The sequence below is a fragment of the Lithobates pipiens genome, unplaced genomic scaffold (assembly GCF_037356315.1).
Source record: "Lithobates pipiens isolate NorthernLeopardFrog02 unplaced genomic scaffold, aLitPip1_a1.2 Scaffold_16, whole genome shotgun sequence".
NCBI classification, from domain to species: domain Eukaryota; kingdom Metazoa; phylum Chordata; class Amphibia; order Anura; family Ranidae; genus Lithobates; species Lithobates pipiens.
This window is the reverse complement of record NW_027507748.1, coordinates 587,316,137-587,341,005: the sequence shown is the minus strand read 5'-3', so window position 1 is coordinate 587,341,005 and position 24,869 is coordinate 587,316,137. Positions and strand designations below refer to the sequence as shown.

Genomic DNA, 24,869 nt, shown 5'->3' with positions numbered 1-24,869 from the left:
ACACAGGCAGATGGAATTCTCGCCCAAATTGACTGTTTGCTATATAAGTGATGATGCTACAGTGTAGTGCTACCCCAGATGACGTCTGTAGAGGACGAAACGCGTCGGGACTACTGCTGTAGCACTGTTTTTATGGATTAAGCGCTTGATTTCTTTGGTTACATGTGAGTTCATTACTTTTTTATTAAATTTTTTTTCTCTTAAACGGATTTACACTATTGTGGCTCCTTATTTTTCCTTTGTATGAGTTCAACATTTTGAGCTGGAGTATACTGATGTGGATTTAACAACTAGTTGGGACAACTTTATGAGGAGTCTGAGTTGATACTTCCTTGAAAATCTACACCTGCAAATTTTGGCTTCTAAGTCATAAGCTTGTATGATCCTTCGAATATAGATTCGTTTGGATCCATACTATCCGGTAAGCCTTTAATTCTAAAGGTGGCGGGAACATCACAGGGTGCCTGCATGCTAGTCTCATTTAAGAAGGTGGATGGTGACCTGTATTTCACGTTTGGACTGGATCAACTCCTCACATAGAGACTTTTAATTTATTTTTATTCGTTTGGACTGTATTTTTTATTTCTATGCAAGTTTTCAAGAATTGTCACACTTAAGGTGTTTTGGTTAAACTGTATGATGATGCACTAACTAGACTATTCATAACTTTGTTAAGCGCTACACTTTGGTTTGGTATTTGTTTTATTATTCACTGTTTTATCCTTGTGATTGTGTTAGCAGCTTTCTTTCTTTTTTGGATAGCGCAGTGTCACAGGGAAAGTTTTTTGGTCTATATATTGTTTGGATATACACATTGCAGCAATCCTTTTTCATATACGTCACTGTAGATATGGATGTGTTTGAATACCGTGCTTCGCACAAAGTTAATACTGATGGTGTTTTCGTGGCAACTGGTAATAACACCGAGGTGGGAGGGATGTTCATGAGACTTAAAAATATTATGACATCCGAACTTCACCTACAATGGGACCTTGTGTTCTTACAGCATTACATTGCAGAACATATGGTCCCCAGAAGCTTAAGGTGGGATGTAAATCCCCAACAAGGTGAAGTAGACCTAGACACCTGGTTCAAGTTCTTTAATGAGGCTGGAACCAATTTGTTGGGTTTCCTGATTGCAAGGAAGAGCAGTAAAATGGCCCTACTTGATAAAGAAATTAAGGAAATTAAGGATAAATTAATGTCATATAAAGACACCCCTGAATACAATTCTCTCTCTGCCAATTTGTTGAACCATCTGGAAAAAGAGGATAGAGAACAAAAATATAAGAAACAGAAAAAATACTCCAGAGATGTTAATGACTATAAGATGGGTACTGTTTTTGGCTGGCAGAAATTGGTTCAGAACACATCCGCCACTGATACACAACCCATGAGTGGTTCCCAATCTGGAGGTTCCACTGCCCCACAGAGGGTTGCTTTGCCTCCTATGTCTTATAGTGAGGCTGCACAGAGTAGGGTGTATGATGGTCCACCCTCCTCTCAGCAAAGAGTGCATCATTACACTCCACACACCCCTAATAATCCTCACAGAGGAAGAGGTAATAATCGAGGAAAAAGAGGGGGTAGAGGTTCTAATAGAGGACGATCATATAATTATGATGCTCACCCATTTAGAGAGTATAATGGCTCTCCCTATTATTCTCCATCACCTAGACACGCTCCTCTTAACTCTTACTATAATGCTCCATCTAACCCTCATTATAGTGGACCCCAATATTACAATGCGGCTCCCGTTTCTACTTATAACAGATTTTCTCCATTGGGAGAAATAGGAGATTCAGACAATGGGAATAATACCTATATTCCATCTGGTTATAATCCACCTAATACTAACTATAGGAACCAGGTTTTTCGCGAGGATCCGCATATTCGAAAAAGGGATCAAGACCCAAGAGAGGGTGTAGAGGGGGAGAGCGATTACAGAGGAGGAAAAAGAAGGCGGGTTTAGTGGGACAAGGTGTGTTTAATTTAAGCAAGAAATCCTTCTCCAGTGCTGAATTATCAGTATTGGACAAGGGCTTGAAATACGCACCCCCTAAACGACTTAACAAATTCAATACTTTCATTGATATACATAAATTTATCAGAAAGATTAACATTCAACGGTATTTGATAACCAACCCGTTCAGAACGGATTATCTAGCGGCCACTTCGGGAACTGTACACTCTGGGTTGGCTAACCCATCTTTATTTATACCCCCTGTACCCTCTGTACCAGCTGTAAAAATATTTAAGGACTTAGTACTAAGAGATCTTGACAAACTCCCTACGAAGTGTAATAATAGAACCACTTTTTCAACAAACGGTTTTAAGTCCTTATGCGAGCAAAAAGACGTAGTTATACGTCCAGCTGATAAGGGGGGGGGTATTGTGATTTTAGACAGGGATAAATACGAAGCTGAAATGCATAGGATCTTGGGTGAGCCAGGTACCTATAAACAACTCCCCAACAATCCTACGATTATATACAAAAAACAACTTAAAGATCTTATCAATAAAGGCTATGATCAAAAAATATTGAACAATAAAGAAAAAAACTTTTTGGTTCCCATTTCCCCCTCAATTCCTGTAATCTATTACTTACCGAAGATCCACAAAGATCTGGTGAGCCCTCCCGGTAGGCCCATAGTGAGTGGCATAAATTCGGTCACTTCACGTATAGGCCGTTATATAGATTTTTATTTGCAACCCCTTGTTAAAAAAACCCCATCTTATCTTAAAGATACGGGTGCTACAATCAGGAGACTTGAAAGTTTAGTGCTTCATGAGCAATGTATTATAGCTACAGCTGACGTAGCGTCCCTCTATACTTGCATACCTCAGGGAATGGGTATAGATGCTGTCCGATACTTTTTAGATCGCGAGGACTCTTTGGCATCATTCCAATGTGATTACCTCATAGAACTTTTAGAATTTGCCATGGAACATAACTATTTTTGGTTTAACAACAAGTATTATTTACAACAACGGGGTGTAGCAATGGGGGCCAAATTTGCCCCCAGTCTTGCTAATTTATTCATGGCTAAGTGGGAGGAGGATGTCGTCTATGCCCAGGGGAACCCCTCTTTGGTCCTGTGGGCCAGGTATATAGACGACATCCTCCTCCTATGGAATGGCTCATTTGATTCATTGACTGAATTCTTTAAGAATTTGAACAATAACGATAGGGGGATTTCTCTGTCATTTGAAATGAGCCTTTCTAGGATAAATTTTCTTGATTTAGAGATCGAATTAGTAGACAATAAATTTGTGTTCAAAACGCATTTCAAACCGACTGATAGGAATAGTTTTATTCCCCTTGACAGCTGCCACCATAGATCATGGTTGAGTTCGATACCACGCAGTCAGTTTCTACGATTGCGTAGGAATTGCACGGACCTTGATACGTTTAGGACACAGGCAGGAATCCTAAAACAAAAATTTGAAGACAAGGGATATGATGCTATGGTTCTTGATGTAGAGATACAGAAGGTTATTAACACTAACAGGGAGAGCCTAGTGATTGAGAAAGCCCGTCACGATCCTGTGGACACTTATAGGTGGTCTATGCTTACATCCTTTTCGGTACAGCATAAACAAATCAAGACCATCATTAATAAACATTGGGACGTATTAAGAAGTGATCCAGTCCTCAATTTAAAGTTACCTGAACGGGCGAAAGTACTTTTTAGGGGAGCACCCTCTCTACGGAACTTCATTGCTCCCAATGTCATTAACCCTCCCTGTCGCCCATCATTTTTTCACAATCTAACAGGTTTTTATCCTTGCAAAAAATGTGTGGTATGTCAGTTTAATATAGCTGGGAGACATAAAACAACTGAGTTTGTATCAACAACAACTAATAGAACACATACTATAAAATCATTTTGTACCTGTAGTACCCGGTATGTAGTATATCTGATCACTTGCCCGTGTGGTAAACAATATGTGGGGAGGACGACAAGGACGTTTGCGATTAGAGTGGGGGAACACATAGCCTTAATAAAGAGTAAGGTCTCTAAACACACTGTCCCGAGACACTATAGGGAACATCATAACAGTGACCCAACAGGTACCCAATTTTTAGCTATTGACAAATATACACCTCCGTGGAGGGGGGGTGCTATGACTCGGGGTGTTTCCAGATTAGAAACCTACTGGATATATTTGATTCGTTCTTACTCGCCATTTGGTTTGAACATAGAATGGGATATTAATGCCTTCATTAATAATGGTTAATATGCACATTGATAATATTTTATTTTAGTGCTTTATTTTAATTTGTTTATCTGTTTTAACATTTTTTGATTTTTTGATTTTTATGTAAGTGGCAGCCTTTCTATTATTGCTGTTTATGTTATACTAATAATATTGGTCTTGGGACAGAATTCTATCTGCCTTAGGTGCTATCAGTACTTGTCACAGTGCATGTCCGGGCATGTGTTGTGTCGGTGCTGATATATATTTTGTATAAAGATTGTTTTAAAAACATCTTTTCATTACATATACATAATCGTTCCCATCCCATACTTATTAGTATGGGTGTACTTAAATGTACATCCCCTCTAGGATGTATGGTCCGGCGTATGTTTACATATGTCCCACTTGACACCGGAGATGATGTATTTTCATTACATCACTTCCTGTTGTCGGATACATCCTGGCCGGATGTGATGTACCTTCCGTTCACGTCACTTCCGATGTTCGACGCTCTCCGATGGGTTGTGACGTATTTCCTCTTACGCCGCCCCTTGCGTCGGACGTGCGTGTGGTGCTGGTGCTTCCGGTACGCGGTGCGTTCCATCGCCGCTTGACGGAGGCATCAGTGCTCTCTATGTACGACACGCCCACTGTGTTGGTGCCTCCCTGTGGTGGGTGTGGCTTTGTCGGCATAGGTGGCTGGGTATGATAATGATTGGATCCGTACCCATGCCCCTTATGCGTTTAATCATGACCCGGAAACACTACTAACGGTATTACAGAGTGGAATAAATCACAACGTCTGGCTAATTTTTACGTTGGGTATGTTTCTAATGTTTGGGCCAACCTAGTTTTCATTTATTGGTTTATTTTACACATGTTTGGGCATGGTCTGTCTGCTGATACATGCTGTAACATTGTAATGAGGCGTGGAACGCACGCCGGGCGCCATCTTAAACCGGAAATGACACGCGGTGACACAGGCAGATGGAATTCTCGCCCAAATTGACTGTTTGCTATATAAGTGATGATGCTACAGTGTAGTGCTACCCCAGATGACGTCTGTAGAGGACGAAACGCGTCGGGACTACTGCTGTAGCACTGTTTTTATGGATTAAGCGCTTGATTTCTTTGGTTACATGTGAGTTCATTACTTTTTTATTAAATTTTTTTTCTCTTAAACGGATTTACACTATTGTGGCTCCTTATTTTTCCTTTGTATGAGTTCAACATTTTGAGCTGGAGTATACTGATGTGGATTTAACAACTAGTTGGGACAACTTTATGAGGAGTCTGAGTTGATACTTCCTTGAAAATCTACACCTGCAAATTTTGGCTTCTAAGTCATAAGCTTGTATGATCCTTCGAATATAGATTCGTTTGGATCCATACTATCCGGTAAGCCTTTAATTCTAAAGGTGACGGGAACATCACAGGGTGCCTGCATGCTAGTCTCATTTAAGAAGGTGGATGGTGACCTGTATTTCACGTTTGGACTGGATCAACTCCTCACATAGAGACTTTTAATTTATTTTTATTCGTTTGGACTGTATTTTTTATTTCTATGCAAGTTTTCAAGAATTGTCACACTTAAGGTGTTTTGGTTAAACTGTATGATGATGCACTAACTAGACTATTCATAACTTTGTTAAGCGCTACACTTTGGTTTGGTATTCATTTTTGTGCTATTGGTCTCTGAAAATTTGATGTATTTTCTCTTTGGATGAAAGCAGATCCCTTTTGTTAAAATCCTTTTCATTTATTTATTTTAATTTTAACAAGTTTTTTTTTTTTCTTCTATCAAGATTCCTTATTTGCTGCAAAGCTAAGGCAGTTTATTTATCCATTTTTTAGGAATGGCTGATCCTGGGCATTGCCTTGGAAACTGTATCCAGTCCCCACCACAACAAGTGCATTGGGTCTGCTTGTGGCACTCTCCTGGTACCTAGCCCTGTTTAGTTATCCCCATAGCACTTTGCAGGTCAATGGCTTTCCCTGAGTAATCACTTGGGAGCATGTCCACCTGGGGAAGTCTGTCCGATGTAACCTATCTCACTACGTACTGCATTGTCACCATCCAATACCTTGCTGTTGTGTTCTGGGAGCTGCTGCTCTCCAGACCACCGCAGTAGGTAAGGGGGCTTGCACCCCCTTTTTGTGGAGTGGGATTTCTGTACTTTGTCTCCTGCTGTATCCCCCTAAGGGTTAATCCTGCTGATTCTGTGCTGTGACGCTTGTATCTCACCAAAACTCTGAGTGCACAGACACTGCAACATTTTTAAATGTGTTGTAAATGCCCAGGAGTGTTTGCTATTTCCCCTATGGGACTGATGCTATAAAGATTAAATACAGTTTCTGCTCAAACCTGTTCACAGTCCCCAAAAGCATACACCCCACTCTGGATCTAAAGTTTTTCAATACCTTCCTTTGGGTGCAAATATTGGCCATGTAATCCACCAGTTCAATCACTGCTTTTCTCCTACCGAGACTTTATGGCCTCTGTGGGCATCAAGGGTGCCTACTTGCATGTTCTTATTTTTCCAGATCATCAAACCTACCCATGTTTTGCCATGGGTACACAATATTACCAGTTTGTTGCCATTCTCAGTGGTCTGTCCAGTTTACCTTGAGTATTCAGCAAGGTGCTATGCTCTGTGCTTGGTCTGCTGTGTTCAAAAATATATTTGCACTGTGGGATTTTTTGGATGACCTTCTGCTGAGAGAATAGTCCACTCAGATACTGACGATCAATATCCAAAACACTCTTCAGACACTACAATGATCTTGTACTGACTCATCTTGGCCAGGTTGTCTTTGCCCTGGTGGCTCAGGAATATTCTTATGTTGGAGTCCAACCTGGCAGGCTAGGGTGGAATCCTGGATACCCTGTCCTTGCAGGAAACTTGGTTAATGGAGAAAACGCTTTTCCCCAACAACATACTGTAGCTATGAGCAATTCAGTTAACCCTTCAATGCTGCACCACTCAACTGTATGGTTATGTGATCTGGAGACAGTTGGACAATGTCATGACTGTGGCAGATGTTAACCATCAATGTCACATTCCAGCTCTGTACACTGTATAAATTCCAGAGTCAACAGAGTCTGGAGAATGGTCTCTTCACCCAGAGGTGCCTCAGGAGTTCTGCCACAGGTAGGGAATGCCGGACCTGGATTTCCTGGCCTCCAGATTTAACAACAAAGTAAGGTTTGTCTCCAGGTCCAGGTGTTCTCTAGTCATTGCAGTGGATGCTCTGATGGCTCTGTGTTGGATCAGCTCAGTCCAATCTACAGTGTGCCTATTTTCTGCTGAGGCTTGCTCCTTATCTAAAAAATCAGGAAAAATAGTGGGCATGGCACTGCTCTACAGATGTGTGTGTTTAAGGTGCTGATGCTTGTGCACCTCTCAAGGTACTCTATTTAGTGACTAGCATCCTAATTCCAAAAATTATAAGTATTCTTTAATAAAGTGTCATGTGCTGAATATATAGTGAATTTAACCAATTCAGCCCCGGAAGAACTTACCCCCTTCCTGACCAGAGCACTTTTTGCAATTCGGCACTGCGGCGCTTTAACTGACAATTGTGCGACGTGGCTCCCAAAGAAAATTGACGTCCTTTTTTCCCACAGATAGAGCTTTCTTTTAGTGGTATTTGATCACCTCTGCGTTTTTTTTTTTTTTGCGCTACAAACAAAAAAATTGTATAAATTTGGAAAAAAAACACATTCTTTTTTACTTTTTGCTATAATAAATATCCCCAAAAAATATATTGTAAATTTTTTTTTCCCTCAGTTTAGGCTGATACGTATTCTTCTACATATTTTTGGTAAAAAAAATCGCAATAAGCATTTATTGATTATTTGTCCAAAAGTTATAGCATCTACAAAATAGTAGCTAGTTTATGGCATTTTTATTGATAATTTTTTTTTTTTACTAGTAATCGGCGATTTTTATAGTGACTGCGACATTACGGCGGACACATTGGACAATTTTTGCACATTTCTGGGACCATTGGCATTAATACAGCGATCAATGCTAAAAAATTGCATTGATTACTGTAAAAATGTCACTGGCAGTGAAGGGGGTAACCACTAGGTGGCACTGTAGGGGTTAAGTGTGTCCTAGGGAGTGATTCTAACTGTGGGGGGGAGGGGCTGTGTGTGACACGTCACTGATCAGCGCTCTCGAATTACAGGGAGAGCTGATCAGTGACAGTGTCACTAGGCAGAACGTTTACATTACATTGTTTACATTAGCATCTCCCCGTTCTTCCTCACCGTGAGACAATCGCGGGTATTCCCACGGACATCGGATCCGCGGGACCCGCGATCGCAGTCACGGAGCTCCCCGTGGGAGTGTGCACGCCAGCAGCGGCCTCTTAGAGGGCAAGGTATGTTAATCTGCCTGAACGTGCCCTTCTGTCGCAGTATATTTGCGTGAGGCGGTTGGGAAGCGGTTAAACATATAGTATGTCAATCCAAATTAAACAAACATAAGTAAAGTGACAGGTGGTAATTATTTGTGAAAAGGTCACAGGGTAAGTGAATATGTACAAACCATCATTGATGATCAATAAATATGCAATTGATAAAGTGGCAACTTATGTAACTTAAAGCGGAGTTACGCTTAATTTTTTTTTTTTTAAAGTCAGCAGATACAAATACTGCAGCTGCTGACTTTTAATAATCGGAAACTTACCTGTCCCAGGGTCCAGCGATGTGGGGGATCGAAGCCCCGATCATCTCCCCCTCTACTCGGCGGCACTGGCATTATAACTGTGGGTGCCGGCTGTGGCTTTACAGCCAGACACCCACTGAGCATGCGCGAGCCGCGCGTCGTGACTCGCCGCGCAATCATCTGGGACCTCTGACGTGCCCCATATGATTGCCTAGAGGGAGGGGACAGAGCTAATCTACCTTCCTGCGCTGAGGGAAGTGACGTCAGGAGCACAGGCACTGAAGGAGGCAGATTATGAAGGCATTAAGAAGTGAGTAAAAAAAAAATCTCCAAATGTATTTATTTTTTATGCACATTAATGACATTTTTTGTGGGTGGAATTCCACTTTAACCGCCTCCTGCACATTTACGTCGGCAAAATGGCACGGCTGGGCACAAGCACGTACAGGTACGTTTCTCTTTATGTGCCCAGCCGTGCGTTGCATCCACGCTGCCGGCGACGCGCTCGCGACCCGGTCCTGATCTCCGTGATCGTGGCCTGCAGACCCGATCGCCGCTGGTGTTCCGCAATCGGGTCACAGAGCTGAAGAACGAGGAGAGGTCTGTGTACACAAACCTCTCCCCGTGCTTCCTACTGTCACCGATCGTCTGTTCCCTGTTATAGGGAAAGACGATCAGTGACGTCACATGCCAAGCCATGCCCCCCTACAGTAAAGTAAAGCACACAAGGTCACACATAACCTTTCCTCGCCCCCTAGTGCTTAACTCCTACACTGCCAGTGTCATTTATACAGGAATCAGTGCATTTAAATGGCACTGATTTCTGTATAAATGGCAATGGTCCCAAAAATGTCCGCTGTGTGCGCCATAATGTCGCAGTCACAGTAAAAATCGCTGATCGCCGCCATTACTAGTAAAAAAAAAAAATATTAAAAATGCTATAAAACTATCACCTATTTTGTAAACGCTATAACTTTTACACAAACCAATCAATAATCGCTTAGTGTGATTTTTTTTTTTTACCAAAAATATGTAGAAGAATACGTATCGGCCTAAACTGAGGAAAATTTTTTTTTATATTTTTTTGGGATATTTATTATAGCAAAAAGTAAAAAATATTGCATTTTTTTCAAAAATGTCACTCTATTTTTGTTTATAGCGCAAAAAATAAAAACCGCAGGGGTGATCAAATACCACCAAAAGAGAGCTCTATTTGTGGAAAAAAAGGACACCAATTTTGTTTGGGAGCCACGTCGCACGACCGCGCAATTGTCAGTTAAAGCGACGCAGTGCCGAATCACAAAAAGGGGCCTGGTCCTTTGGCTGCAAATTGGTCCGGGGCTTAAGTGGTTAAAAACGAAATCTTAACACTCTGAATCAATATATTAATAATCAAGTCCTGGTATTTTTAATCAGTCCATATATGTTAAAAAAACAGTTGGAAAAAAATGTAAAGCAAACATTCAAAATTAAAGTGACTTGTGCCATTTATCTGTGCTTGTAAACAGATAAAAGTGCAGGTGCTCCACTCTGTGCCCCCCTATGTTAGTGCACTCACCAGAGGGTTCTCCTCTGAAGGGGGTATCGCACTTTCACAGTCAGGCAGCTGTATTTTAGGACACAGATCCCGCTGGTATATATCCTTTCTTCTTTATACATTTAGTCCCTTTATCTCAGTTTATGCAGAATATGCAAAGAGAAATGACATTCCATAGTGCAGTAATGTTTTTTTTTTTCCAAAAATTTTTTATTGAGTAAAGAAAAGGGTACAATATCAGAGAACATATATGAAGTCACTGTTACAGCCAGTATGGTACAGAGAGAAATTGATGCATTGTAGAGCATATGAAAATACATAGTAGTGTAATAGTAACAGTAAAAACCTGTGAGTTAACATACATATCGGTATAACGTGGTCCTGTCAGTACAGGTTGTTGGAACCAGAGCAAATCTGCTGGTCATTGTGTCTATTAACCCAGACTCAAGGGACAGGACCTAACTAATGGTGTGGCGGGGGTGCTGTCCATACGTAATGTGTGGCATATAAAGTAGTATCCGTAGCAGGGAGGAGGGTGGGGGAGATGGAGAGGGGGGAGACAGAGGGGAGGTGATGGTTGGGAAGGGGGTGTATGGAGATTCTATCGATCGTTGTTCTCTGTATGAAGGGTGGGGCATATCAGTATGTACAGTGCAATGTAGCGCAGCAATGTTTTAACACCTTTTATTCCATGCAAAAACATACAGAAATGCACTTACATTTGTTTTAAAATCAATGAGCAGTGTAAAATAGAAAAAGTCTGGGGTCTCATGCAGTCCACGGACCAAACCTAAAGTGACGCAATGAAGCTGAAGCTTAGTCCTGCGTGTTTTGTCAGACAACATCATCAGAAATTGCTTTACAATTTTTTCGACATATATGGACTCATTAAAAATACCAGAATTTGAATATTCATATATTGATCTGGAGTGTTAAGATAAAGTGACAACATATGTAACTTAAAAACTATCAATTGCATATTTATTTATCTGTCATCATTGATGGTTTGTACATATTCACTTACCCTGTGGTCTGTTCACAAAAAATTAGCACCTGTCACTTTACTATGAAACCAGGATTTGCTTGTTTAACCACTTCAGCCCTGGAAGGTTTTACCCCCTTCATCAGAGAATAAAATGGCAGTCATTGCAATACTTTTTGTCACACCATATTTGTGGAGAGGTCTTACAAGCGCACTTTTTTTTGGAAAAAAATAAGACAACAGTAAAGTTAGCCCATCAAGCTGAGTAGAAAATTCTGGACAGCCGCACTCCAAATTAAATTCCTCTTGCCTTTATTAGAACATCAAGATCACACTGTACATGTAAAGTAATACAGACCCAAAAACACTGACGTGTTTCACACTAAACATAGTGCTTACTCATAGCTAATGATCACTAAAAATGCTAACAAATATATACTATTTGTGATAAAACATGTGACTGAATAAAGTTAGCCCAATTTTTTTATATTGTGAAAAATAATGTTACCTCGAGTAAATTGATACCCAACATAAACATCCCTTGTAATAGAAAAAAAAAAGAATGACAGGACCTCTTAAATATGAGATCTGGAGTCAAAAAGACCACAGTTCTCATATGTACACTAAAATGCAATAAAAAAAAAAGAAAAAATTGGTATTTTAAAATTTTTTTTAAAAAAAATGGCCCTTTAAGAGCTATGAGCGGAAGTGACGTTTTGACATCACTTCCACCCTGCAATGGTATGGAGACGGGCTGGGGCCATCTTCCCCTCACTCATCTCCATACCACACACGGAAGAGGACCCAATGGCCTCTGCCACTGCCAGTGGCTCTGGTAAGCAGCGGAGGGCACCAGAGAGCAAAGGGGGGGCCCCTCTCTCGCAGGGAATCCACCACAGATCACTATTATCGGAAACAGGACTGCCTGCTGAAGAAGAGGATACCGGGGGTTATGGCAGCTAGCTGCTGTCATAACAAAGATATCCCTCTTCAAAAAGCCAACGCATAATGGCGTGCGGCGGTCCGGAAGTGGTTAACTGCCAATTTTGTATGTATTCAGCTACATGTTTTCAGTTAAAAAAATTACCAATAACCGTATATTATGGTTTTCGCATAAGTTATCGTGTCTACAAACTATAGGATATTTTTATGGCATTTTTATTTTTACTAGTAATGGTGGCAATCAGCGATTTTCAGCAGGACTGCGACATTGCGGTGGACAAATCAGACACTAAGTGAAACTTTTTGAGGACCAGTGACACTAATACAGTAATCAGTGCTAAAAAAAAAATGCACTCTCACTGTATAAATGACACTGGCAGAGAAGAGGTTAACATCAGGGGCAATCAAAGGGTTATGTGTGTTCTAGGGAATGCTTTTCTACTGTGTGGGGGATGCCTTAACTGGAGGAAGAGAAAGATCTGTGTCCCTGATTAGCAGGAACAAAAGATATGTCTCTTCCTCTCTGACAGAACGTCAGTCTGCCTTGTTTACATAGGCAGACCGCCATTCTGCCTCTCCTACAAACAATCGGTGAGTCCCGGGGGCCTTCATGGCCACCGGACCCACTGATTGGCCCCTGCTGTGTCCAACCACACTGGGAGCGGGCCGCCAGAAGCGCTCGTGCGCGAGAGACCCAAAAGTGTAAACAACCTACAGGTACATTGTTTTGCCCAGCCGGGCTGCCCTTCCACAGTAAAAGTGTGGGTCAGAAGTGGTTCATTTGGATTGACATAATATATGTGTAGCTCTAACCCCGTGAGGGCAGCTTGATATTGTATGTTCTTCTGTGCAGCCTTCACCCTGTGAAATTTCCAGTCCTTCTGACACTCTAGGTTCAGACATGACATGTATAGCTTTAAATAACACACTGAGACTATGCAAACTGATTTCAGCCCACTTAGATTTACTCAATTAAAAGGAGAAATTTATAGGAGTGTTAATTCAGCCAAATCCTGGAATATTAGCCAAGACTCAGCTGAGGTAACTCTCAGAGCAGTTAGGCACAAATGGCAATAACAAGTAAATGACACTAGCGTACAAAGTAACAGACAATAAGCAACAGATTTCTTAAAGGGTGTTTTGTAGTTGTTAGTGCTACAACTCCTAATGAGAGATGGAGTACTATAGATACCAGTAACTTGTCCCCTTTAGGAGCACTGAAAAGACAGTGTTCCGATTACAAGGCCTTGCAATTATCTTCACCGGCAGTTGGAGCTCGGAAAAGCAAAGAATTCCTAAATGTGGCATAGTGATCAGTATTCAATGCAGGGAACCTTGATCAGACTAGTAACAAATCCTCTGGGCAATCTAAGTCTCTGAGTCTAATGCCGCGTGCACACGATCGGAATTTCGGCCAGCAAAAGACGGATGAGAGCTTTTCATCGGAAAATGCGACCATGTGTATGCTCCATCGGAATTTAGTAGGCCAAATTCCTGCGAGCAAAAATTTGAGAGCTATTTGCTACTGGGTATTGAACTTCCTTTTTCTAGTCCCGACGTACGTGTCATACGTCACCGTGTTCTTGACGGTCGGAATTTGGTGTAACCAGGTGTATGCAAGACAGCTTGAGCAAAATCCCATCGGAATTCCGTCGGGAAAACCATCAGAGCTTTTTCTGACCAAAATTCCGATTGTGTGTACGTGGCATAAGATGTCTGTATACAGTGTTCAAAGTGATCTGCTAATGGCTGGTAACTGGATTTTTAGGCATGTGCCCACTCACCAATCCTGATGACCACAGTGGTTAACAGCTAAACGATACAAGTCTGTCCTTCTTCTAGCAAGCAAGATGATATGGCTGTTCAGTCTGCTGATTCAGTGGACTGTACGACACCTTTGCTGTCAGCGATGCTGTTGGGGTACCCCTGGCATGGCGAGCAGAGTCTGTCCTACCTGCCCTTGAACCGCAGAAGCTGTGGATAGCAGGGTAAGCCGCAATCCTCCCAAGGAAGTGGCAGAGCAGTGTCACTCGATGGATCCCAGGAAGCAAGAGAGCGTAGGTCTGGGTGGCAGATCCCTTTTAAGCCTCTTCCACATTTCTCCCCTGGAGAGAATGGCTTGCTGGGAAGATAATAGATAATTCAACAGTTCAGCGATGGCTGCTCAAGAGACTATAGTTCCCACATTGCTCTCCTCTAGGCTCAAAGATGTGATGCATGTAATCCGAGTCCAGCACTAGAGGGACACAGAGCCTAAGGCCTCGCACTCACAAGAGCCTCGCAGCCGCCTAATTTGCCTGTGATCAAACACTGATTACAGCGCCGGCGGCTCACCATACCCCCGCTGGGACTCTGTGGCTCAGGGACTGACTGACCAATCGGGTACTGGCCAATAGCAGCCTTGTCATGGAGCATCCAGTCCTGTGGCAGCAGGTGCAGGATGGCAGGTGCCATCATCCGGCAGTGTCGGGATGATGGCATCCGGGTCCAGGTGCCATCTCCACAAGATGTGCGGGCAGCATGTCCATGTGGTTCCCTAAGGCAGCTGGGGCTGCTCCTTCAGCTCGCACCGCTCACTCGTTTGCTCCCCACCTGCCCGGCCCCCTATTCGAGTCAGCAGTCCCCATGACTGTGAAGAGGAAGGACGGAGCTCCAATCTCTTTGATGCTGCCTGGCTGACCCCCTGCGACCGATGAGAAGGTAAGTGCCCATGCAGCCCTCCACCTGTGCCTGGATAGCAGGAGCGACGGGGCAGCTGCATATAGAGAAATTGAGCTTTCCATATTCCTCCATGCAGCTGCTGAATGCTTGCAGGAGGGAGAGGAGGTGAATTAAGCATTCAGCAGCTGCATGGAGGAATATGGAAAGCACTGTGGGGGAGGGCATGGGCCAGAGAGCACTGGGGGAGGGTAAGGGAGCACAAGGAGTGGCTGGACAGCAAAGGGGGACAGCAAAAGAAGTTGGATAGGAGAAAAAGCAGGACGGCTGCATATAGAGGAATTGAGCTTTCCATATTCCTCCATGGAGCCGCTGAATGCTTGCAGGAGGGAGAGGAGGGAGATGAGGAGAGGAAGGAGAGGAGGAGAATCAAGCATTCAGCAGCTGCATGAAGGAATATGGAAAGGCCCCAGGCCCCCAGTGCTCTCCGGCTCTCCCTATCGCTCTCCAGGCCCCCCAGTGCTCTTCACTCTCCCAGTGCTCTCCCTGTTCTTTCTGCCTCCCCAGTGCTCTCTGGCTCCCCAAATCACTCTCCAGCCCCCGCCCCTGTGCTCTCCACCCTCCCAGTGCTCCCCACCCACCCCAGTGCTCTCCGTCCCCCCACATTCTCCACCCCTGTTCTTTCTGCCCCCCCCACTGCTATCCAGCCCCCAAGTGCTCTCCAGTTCTCCCCATCACTCTCCTGCCCCCCACAGTGCTTTCCAGCCCCCTGTGCTCTCCACCCCTGTTCTTTCTGGCTCTCCAGATCTCCCCATCACTCTCTAGCCCCAACCCTGTGCTCTCCCCCCGTGCTCTCTGCCCCCCTGCTCTTTGTCCCCCCAGTGCTCTCTACCCCTGTTCTTTATGGCCCCCCAGTGCTCTCCAGCTCTTACCATCACTCCCCAGACTCCCCCAGCCTCCACCCCTGTATGCTCCAGCCCCCACCCTGTGCTCTCCACCTCTGTTCTTTCTGCCCCTCCCAGTGCACTCCAGCCCACCAGTGCTCTCCCCATCACTCTCCAGCCCCTCACAGTGCTTTCCAGCCCCCCCGTGATGTCCAACCCTGTTCTTTCTGCCCCCCAGTGCTCTCCAGCCCCCCCAGTGCTCTCTAGCTCTCCCTATTGCTCTCCTGCACCCACAGTGCTTTCCAGCCCCCCCATGTTCTCCACCCCTGTTCTTTCTGGCCCTCTAGTGCTCTCTAGCTCTACCCACCGCTCTCCAGCACCCACCCCTGTGCTCTCCACTCCCCAGTGCTCTCCACCCCTGTTCTTTATGGCCCCCCAGTGCCATCCAGCTATCTCTATCACTCCCCAGCCTCCCCCTGTGCTCTCCAACCTCCACCCCTGTGCTCTCTAGCCTTCACCCCAGTGCTCTCCACTCCCCACAGTGCTCTCCAGCTGTCCCACAGTATTCTCCAGCCCCCAGTGCTCTCCAGCTCTCCCCATCACTCTCCTACCCCCCACAGTGATTTCCGGCCCCCCGTGCTCTCCACCCCTGTTCTTTCTGGCCCTCCAGTGCTCTCTAGCTCTCCCCATCGCTCTCCAGCCCCCACCCCTGTGCTCTCCATCTCCAGTTCTCTCTGCCCCCCTATTGCTCACTGCTCCCGTCTGCTCTTTGCCCCCCCCAGTGCTCTCCAGCCCCCCCCATGCTCTCCACCCATGTTCTTTCTGGCCCCCAGTACTCTCCAGCTCTCCTTATCATTCCTCAGCCTCCCCCAGTGCTCTCTGCCCCCCACAGTACTCTCTAGCCCCCGTGCTCTCCATCTCTGTTCTTTCTGCCCCCTGGGGCTCTCAAGCTCCCCCCATTGCTTTTCAGCCCCCACCCCTATGCTCTCCACACCCCCAGTGCTCTCCACTCCCCCAATGCTCTCCAACTTGTTCTTTCTTTACCACCCCCAGTGCTCTCAAGCTCCCCCCAGTGCTCTCCAGCCCCCCCCCCCCCAGTGCTCTCTGTCCCCCTGTGATCTCCCCCAGAACTCTCAAACTCCCCCCATCGCTCTCCTCTCCCCACCCCTGTGCTCTCCACTCCCATGTGCTCTCCAACCCTGCCAGTGTTCTCCACTCCCTCCTGCTTTCCAGCTCCCACTCAGTGCTCTCCACTCCCCCTCAGTTCTCTCCACCACCTCTGTGCTCTTTCCTGCCCCCCCCCCCAAACTCTGCAGCTCTGCTAGGTTCCCCCCTATTTTCTCCCACCGGCTGCTGCAAGGGAACAGTCATATTAGGGCACAGACTGCAGTGTCCAGTGTCAAAGCCTTGAAGAAGAGAGCGTCCCAACCCAACAAAATGCATTGGCCATGTTTGAAGACTATCTTTTTACACACATCACTCCTCATCTACCTGCACAATCTTCACACACTTAAAGGTATTAAATCTAAGAAACTCAATATCTACAGTATTTCAGTATTTGCAATTTTATTTCAACTGTCTTTATATAATTAGTCATTGGTTATTCTCTATGCTGGTACAGTTTCTTTTGTATGCCTTCACACACATTTAACATGGTATTTTTAAACTTCAATTTCAGCCAACTTTTTGGAAACAAACAGTAATTTATATCCTGACAAATGTTCCATCACTTCTGCATTTTACTGATGAATGTTAAAAGTGATTGTAGAGTAGTAAAATGCAAATGTAGTGTAGATACAACTCTACATACTCAGTCACAGGGGCGTTTCTTAATGAATAGCAAAGTCTTTGTGTAATATGTGAATCAGTAAAGTCTGTCTTCTTTCAAGGCATTTCAAACGTACTTTCAGGAGTAGAAATTGAAGAATCCTTCGTTCATCCAATAGTTCGTTTATTGTTCAGAAAGACAAGCAAAGACAAGATTGACATCTGGTAACATATGGCATGGTGATGGCCTCAGAAGGAGGAAAGGGTCTTCTGATCTACATTCTCCAAAGTGTAGAATCCTTTCTCTTCCCACCGATCCTACTCTTCCCATCATCCTACCCCATTCTTATACTGTTTCAAGATGTTATGTCAGCATATTCTAATAACACCCACATTTGCATATATACCCAATATGGTTCAGTCTATAGATAAGTAACATAACTCCACCCATTGTCCTGACTAGTAACTCAAAAATATAAATACCTACTCAGCAAATCCCCTCCTCCCTATATGATCTGCTGTTGTGTGACCTTCAGAAACCATCACTTACCACCGAACATATAACTTACATATATTTTCAGAAACTTTTATCTTTTAAAATATTAAATTACCTCAAAAACTTCTAACAATGAAAGTATCTTGTTGTAGTCTGTTGAAAATTAGGAGGGTGAAGAGCAGTTGCGGCTGGTGCTCAATTGTTTATTGTTTTTGGGGGGGGAATGGGGGTGCAAACAAACTAAAAAAAAAAACAACATCAATTGCAGCCTCACTCTGCCCATCAAATGGAGCCACTGAGCTCATCAAACGCTGCCACTGTGCCCCATCAAACGCTGCCACTGTGCCCCATCAAATAACGCTACTGTGTCCATCAGATGCCGCCACTGTGTCCTTTGAAAGTTGCCACTGTGACCCCCCACCCCGCCCGCTCGCCGTCTGCCTGGCACTTACCCTATCTTGGTGGCGGGTCAGGCAGCGGGTGATAGTAGTGAGCTGTGGGACCTTGCAGGGGGTCAGACAGCCACGAGCCGTGTCCTCCATGCATGTCCTCCCCTCCTCCTGATTGGAGTCCAATCGCAGCGCCTTTCCTTTTAGCCAGTCAGGTGACTGGTATCAGACCCACGCTACCTGATTGGTGGAGAGGCGGTCCAGTGTTAGAAAAGCTAATATTCATTCACTTTCCTAACACACCTGGGTGGACTCCGAGTGCAATGCTTCATGCTCCGAGTTCACCTTTTTTGAAGCCTATTAGAGCCTATGGTCAATCAGGTGCTTCAAAAATACACCCCTACTTCTGTAATTCAGGCTCCCGGCGTCCGAAAAAGGGTCGGACACCTGAATAGGGAGTGACGGCAGTGGCCATTGATAGATTCATGCAATGCATGAATCTATTCATTAGTCGTAGAGGGGGATGGCTTCAGAGAGGGGGCAGCGCCCACGCACCCTTAATGGACGCAACGCCAATGGTGAAGAGATAGTAGGAGGTTAGGACGACAAGTTTAGCATATATCTTTCAGCCTGCCTGCTGGATTACCTGGCTGCCATCAGCTCCACTCAATAGTGGTCTGCCAGCCTCCTGTGCGGCGGCAGTGATAGCAGTGATTTTCAAATCTCACCTCACGTTCACAAAACCAACTTTACAGAGCTCACTGCCATTCATAGAAACACTCACACTTCAATGTCAAACAACACCCTATGACACTTTTCACACACTACTGTGCTACAGACCACCGGGACCAAAGACACACTTCCTTGCACCTTTTATCGAATTCATCTCTACATACACCGTGAAAACCAAAAATCTCCTGCTACTTGGGGACTTTAATCTCTGGGCAAACTCCTCCCAGGATTCCATGGCTACCGCTTGCATCAACCAACTGGAAGCACTAGGCCTGCAGCAAATGATAAATGCTCCCATGCATGCTTTGGGCCATACCCTCAACCTCTTCTTCAAACAAAACATGGAAATGAACACACTTGATAACATGCCATTGCCTTGGACTGACCACCACGTGATCCAATTCAAAATAAACATCACTTACCAAATACCAACACACTCAACGACAAGATCACAGAAGAAACTATACTCACACCTCTTCAAAACTACACTATTCAACAAAATAGCGGTGTTAACCCAAAACTACTCAACTGAAGACACACTTAACTCCCTTAACACAGCATTATTACAGACAGCAGACATAGTCGCACCAATACGCAGAGCACCCACCCGCAAAAACAATTCGGGTTGTTTCAATTACTATCTTACATCACTGAAACAAGAACGAACCCAACAGAGAAGGAACCCAACAATGGAAAACCACACAAATTATAAATCACTCACCATAAGATACCACAAAGCCATCTTCATAGCAAAAAAAAAACATTTCCCCAAAACCAACTTAAAAGCCATAAACTGCCCTCAAGCACTCTTCAAACTAGTTGCCCAGACTATGAACCCCCACCTGTTTAGAGTCTCCAGCAAACTAAACACAAGAATTCTGCAATGAGTTATCAGATTTTTTCATTGACAAAATCGGAACCATTCAGGAAATAATTCAGCAGAACATAGCTGAAAAAATGTACTGACATCCTGGCACCTATCATAACATACCTCATAAACCAGTCATTTAAAGAAGGTATCATCCCGACCTCCCTCAAGCAAGGCACAATCAAACCCCTCCTAAAGAAACCTAACCTCGATCCCAAAGACCCAAATGACTGCAGACCTGTCACAAGCCTCAACACCTTCTCAGAAAATTATCGAGAAAGTAGTACAACAGCTACAACTCCATCTGGACACCCATAAACTCTTGGACCCACTACAATCTGGTTTCCGTCCTGGCCACTGGATAGAAACTGCATTCCTCAAAATTTGGGATGACACTCTCGAAGCAGTAGATGAAAGAGAATCGTGCCTCCTGGTGCTGCTGGACCTCAGTGCAGCATTCGACCCAGTAGACCACAAAACTCTGCTCACTCGTCTCACAGAAGTAGCTGGAGTTGCAGACTCAGACTTACCCTGGTTCGCATCCTTCCTAGAAAACCAATCTCAGAAAGTGAAACTAGGAACGTTCACTTCGGAAGCACGAAAAATTACACGCGGGGTCCCTCAAAGATCACCCCGGTCGCCCGTGCTCTTTTTTTGCCTTCTCTGTGTTTAGTTGTGTGACTAGGCGAGTCTACAGTTTCACTCTTTCTAGGTTTTTTCAAAGATTGGACTGGAGCTATAGGCCTCTTCTAAATCCTGTAGTTTGTCAGATGTGCATTGAAGTATAATGTTAGACTCTCATTTTAGCCTATTTATTCTGGAGGACAATATTCTACGGACATGATTTTTAAAATCATCCCTGTGTGTGGTATGGGGCCCCTGTATCCTTTCCAAAAAGAAGAGCAGCTTCCTGGCAATGGAGTCATGGTCCAAAAGAAGGGATAGCCAGTGAGGATTTAGTCATCAACAACTGATGGGAGAGGCTGTCCGCAAGGATGCCGTCAGCCTGCATGGAGAGTGGTCCAACAGGATCCTGGGAGCAAATCCTAAGCCCGTAACCTTAGGCAGAAGGGCCCTGGAAACAAGTATGTAATCTGTCCTGGACATGGTATTATGACTTACTGAATGGCAAGCGTATGCTCTAGTCGTGGGATTTGCATGGCTCCAGACATCAATAAGGGCAAATTCAGTCAGTGTACGGTATAGCCTAGTGTGCAGTGGTTCACCTCGTCTGGGTTCAGCCTGTGCTGGTTGGTCCAGGGATGGAGCATTGTGCGATTGAAATCCCCAATCCACACTACTTGTATAGACAGGTACAGCGCTATAAATCCAATGCCTTCTGCAAGCACATCCGACCTGTATGGAGGGGGGATATAACTAGCCAATATCAGCAAGGGGTCTCCCCCCACAATTGCATGCAGAAAGAGGTACCTGCTCTGCCGATCCGACACCACGCAGACCAACTCAAAGGGTGTAGATTTCACTATCAGCACCATTACCCCTGTAGACATATTTGTGTGGGTGCTGTGGTAGGCCCACCCCACCCAAGAACTCTTTAGGACCACCTGTAAGTGGCCTGTGACATGCAATTCCACCAGTACGACAATATCTACCTTCTGACCTTTCAGATACTGTAGTACTACTGTCCTTTTAATCTTATCTTGCATGCCCCACACATTCCACATGATAAATTTAATGTCCGCCATGGTGTTCATTTGCATACAGATTGCATATGGATCGACAGGGCAGCACCCCCCCACCCCCCCCCAACAACTGTGACAATAAAGCCATCACGTAACTCAATAAACATATTGCATATGTAATAAGTGCTTGTTCAAAAACATTACGATTAAGTAACAAGTGTACAACGGTGCTAACATTCCCAATGCTCAGATCAAGAAATCCGGCATTTTCCTTTCCTCCCAGCTTCTCATCCACCCCCAACTTGGTGGAAGCATACATTCCCTTGCAACCTTTATATGAATCAGCTTCCAGCCATCAATGTTAGCTGGAGGTACAGTACTTTGAATAGGTTGATCTGTAAAGTTCAGAATAAAAAAAGAGGAAAAAATAGGGGTTGCAAATATATCAGGGGCAATTTTTCACTGTGTGAAGCATGGAAAGGAGACAAGGCATGTCTTATGTGTCTCTTTCTCTGAGTGAGACCCACACTGCAAGGATACACAGTCATCCTGGTGTACTAGTGTTGTGGGACCTCGGCCCTATAAAGTCTCCACTTATGTGCTGTGGAGGCAGTATACTACTCAGGGTGGTAATCTCTGTGGGCCAAGTAGCCTCAGACCTAAAGCCACGTAACCAGGAGTATCAGACTGAGATCCTCCCCCCTCCCAAGGGGTACAGACTAGGGAACGGGCCCCCTAACCTCAAGAGGGGGAGACTCCAGTCTCATTCCATAATGCTTGGGTTGTATAGATGAGGGGGGGAGCAAAAACAAAAGAAAGGGCGGAGGGGGTGAGGCTTTTGTGTGAAAAAACAAATGGTGAAATGAGTCTGTCTCCCCACAGTGGAAGGGAAATTCAGAAAAATGGTGGGGTCTGCCATCCTCTGCCAATGGCAACAGTACTCACTGTAACTGGCTGTGTGCCCAATCATCCATCTGGACATCCGCGTTGATCCAACCAATTGTGCTGCTGCCCTCGGGTCTTCAAAAAATAGAGCTTTGCCATCCTCCTCCACTCTCAGTCTGGCCGGGAACAATATGGCATATTTAAGGTGTACCACCCTGAGCCACCTTTTAACATCTTAGAACTGTGAAAGCTTTCTTTGGACATCATTAGAGAAGTCAGGGAACACTGCAACATGACCGTTGCCCAGGGGGATGTTGCCTTTCTCTCTGGTCAGCCGCAGGATTTTATCTGTCTTTAAAGATAAGAAACTTGGCAATAAAGGTCCTGGGGGGGTTCCCACAGGTGGAGGTTTAGCTGGGATGTGGTGCACCCATTCCACTGCAAACATAACAGAAAAGGGTTCTCTTCTAAAATGTCGAATCAGGAGGGATTCCAAGTATTCTGCAGGGTTGGTACCTTAAGCCTTTTCAGGTAAACCGATGAACTGAAGGTTGCATCGTCTCAAACGATTCTCCATATCATCCTGGTGTCCGTGTAACTGATGGATCTGGCGCTGTAGGTCCTCCATGGTGTAGCTCAGGGGGTGTAGGATATCCTCTGCCGCTCCAATGCATGTCTCAGCCTCGGTTTCCCTGTCTTTTACCTTGGATAAGTCTTGGAGTAGCAGGGAAATGTCAATCTTGACCTCGTCTATTTTGACAGTAAGTGTACCCTGCAGCGTTGCAATGGCATTCAAGACCTTGGCTGTGTCTGCGCTCTGATGGACCGCCGATGCACACATGCCATCGCCATCTTTGGCCTGCGGGTCTGGATCCCGGCAGCATTTGGCCAGGCTCTTTTCGGCGGGTATATGTTCCCTCGCTGTTCCGAAGTGTAAATCACCAGGCTGTCTCCAGGTGGAGCAAAATGCCCGCTGCTCAGAAATTAGGCCGGAGCCATGTTCCATTTCTAAGATGGGTACAGGCTGTGAGTATACCTCGGCAGCGAAAACATTTAGCCCGGAGACCCATCCAAGAGGGGGTTGGACGTAGGACAGACAGGAAGGCCAGGAGAACTCATCAGGGCACCGCCGGGTGGAGCAAGATGGCCGCCGCTCCGGGAGGCAAGCCGACGCCACGGCCCATCCTAAGGGAGATTCAGGTCGTGGGTGCACTGCAATAGTGGCCTCAGGCAGTCTGGAGGTGGTTCCAGGAGAGGAGCTAGCACTAGGTAGTCAGGAAGGGCTGAAAAACTTGCCTGGGCGTCGGGTGGAGCAAGATACTCCAGAGACTAGGCCAAAGTCACAGCCTTTCCTAGGGCTAGTACCAGCCCGGAGGCCTTGGGCAGTGTTCTGGCGAAGCGCTAGGCTCCAAAAGGAATGGAGAAGGCAGATTTTATCCCCAGGTATGATGTCCACACCACTCACCATCCTCGGACAACCCATCACCCCCAGCACTAAAGCCAAAATCCTGGGAGTCATCTTTGACTCAAACATGATGATGGATGCACAAATAGGATCAGTAGTCAGCGGATTCCTCTACTTTCTTCGCCTACTGCATAGACTCATCCCCTTCATCCCAGAAGGAGAAACAGCAGCAGTAGTTGGAACAATCATCAATTCCCGACTCGACTACGCTAATTCCCTCTACCTAGGACTTCCAAAATACCAAATTTCACGTCTACAAATTGTCCAAAACACAGCAGCCAGACTGGTAACTGGAAACAAACCCTGGGAATCAATCACCCTGTCCCTGAGGACCCTCCATTGGCTAGCCTTGAAGGATCGAGTTACATTCAAGACCCTCTGCCTCACTCACAAATGAAAAGCCCCGCAATACCTGTGCAACAAAATAAAGCACTACACCCCAGGTTGCACTCTCCAGTCAACTAACCAAAACCTCCTCCACATCCCCAAGACCCATTATAAATTAAAAAGGCAAACGAAAGTTCACAGTCCAAGGACCACGGCTGTGGAATGCTCTACCCGCGGACATCCGCTTGGAAGAAAACTATGTGGCCTTCAGGAAGAAGATCAAGACCCATCTCTTAAAACCCAGATGGACACTGGGAGCAAAAGCACCCTGAGGCAATTTCGTTTGCAAATGTAGAGCTATACAAGTTATTCATTCATTCATTCATTGGTGATACTTTACTGTTTTTATACTTAA

General features: G+C 45.0%; 1 protein-coding gene across 1 annotated transcript in view; it reads left to right on the top strand.

The window, feature by feature from the left end:
• The window catches only part of CSAD (cysteine sulfinic acid decarboxylase), a 218,050-nt gene that overhangs the window by 30,350 nt on the left and 162,831 nt on the right, over positions 1-24,869 (top strand). The window lies entirely within an intron of this gene.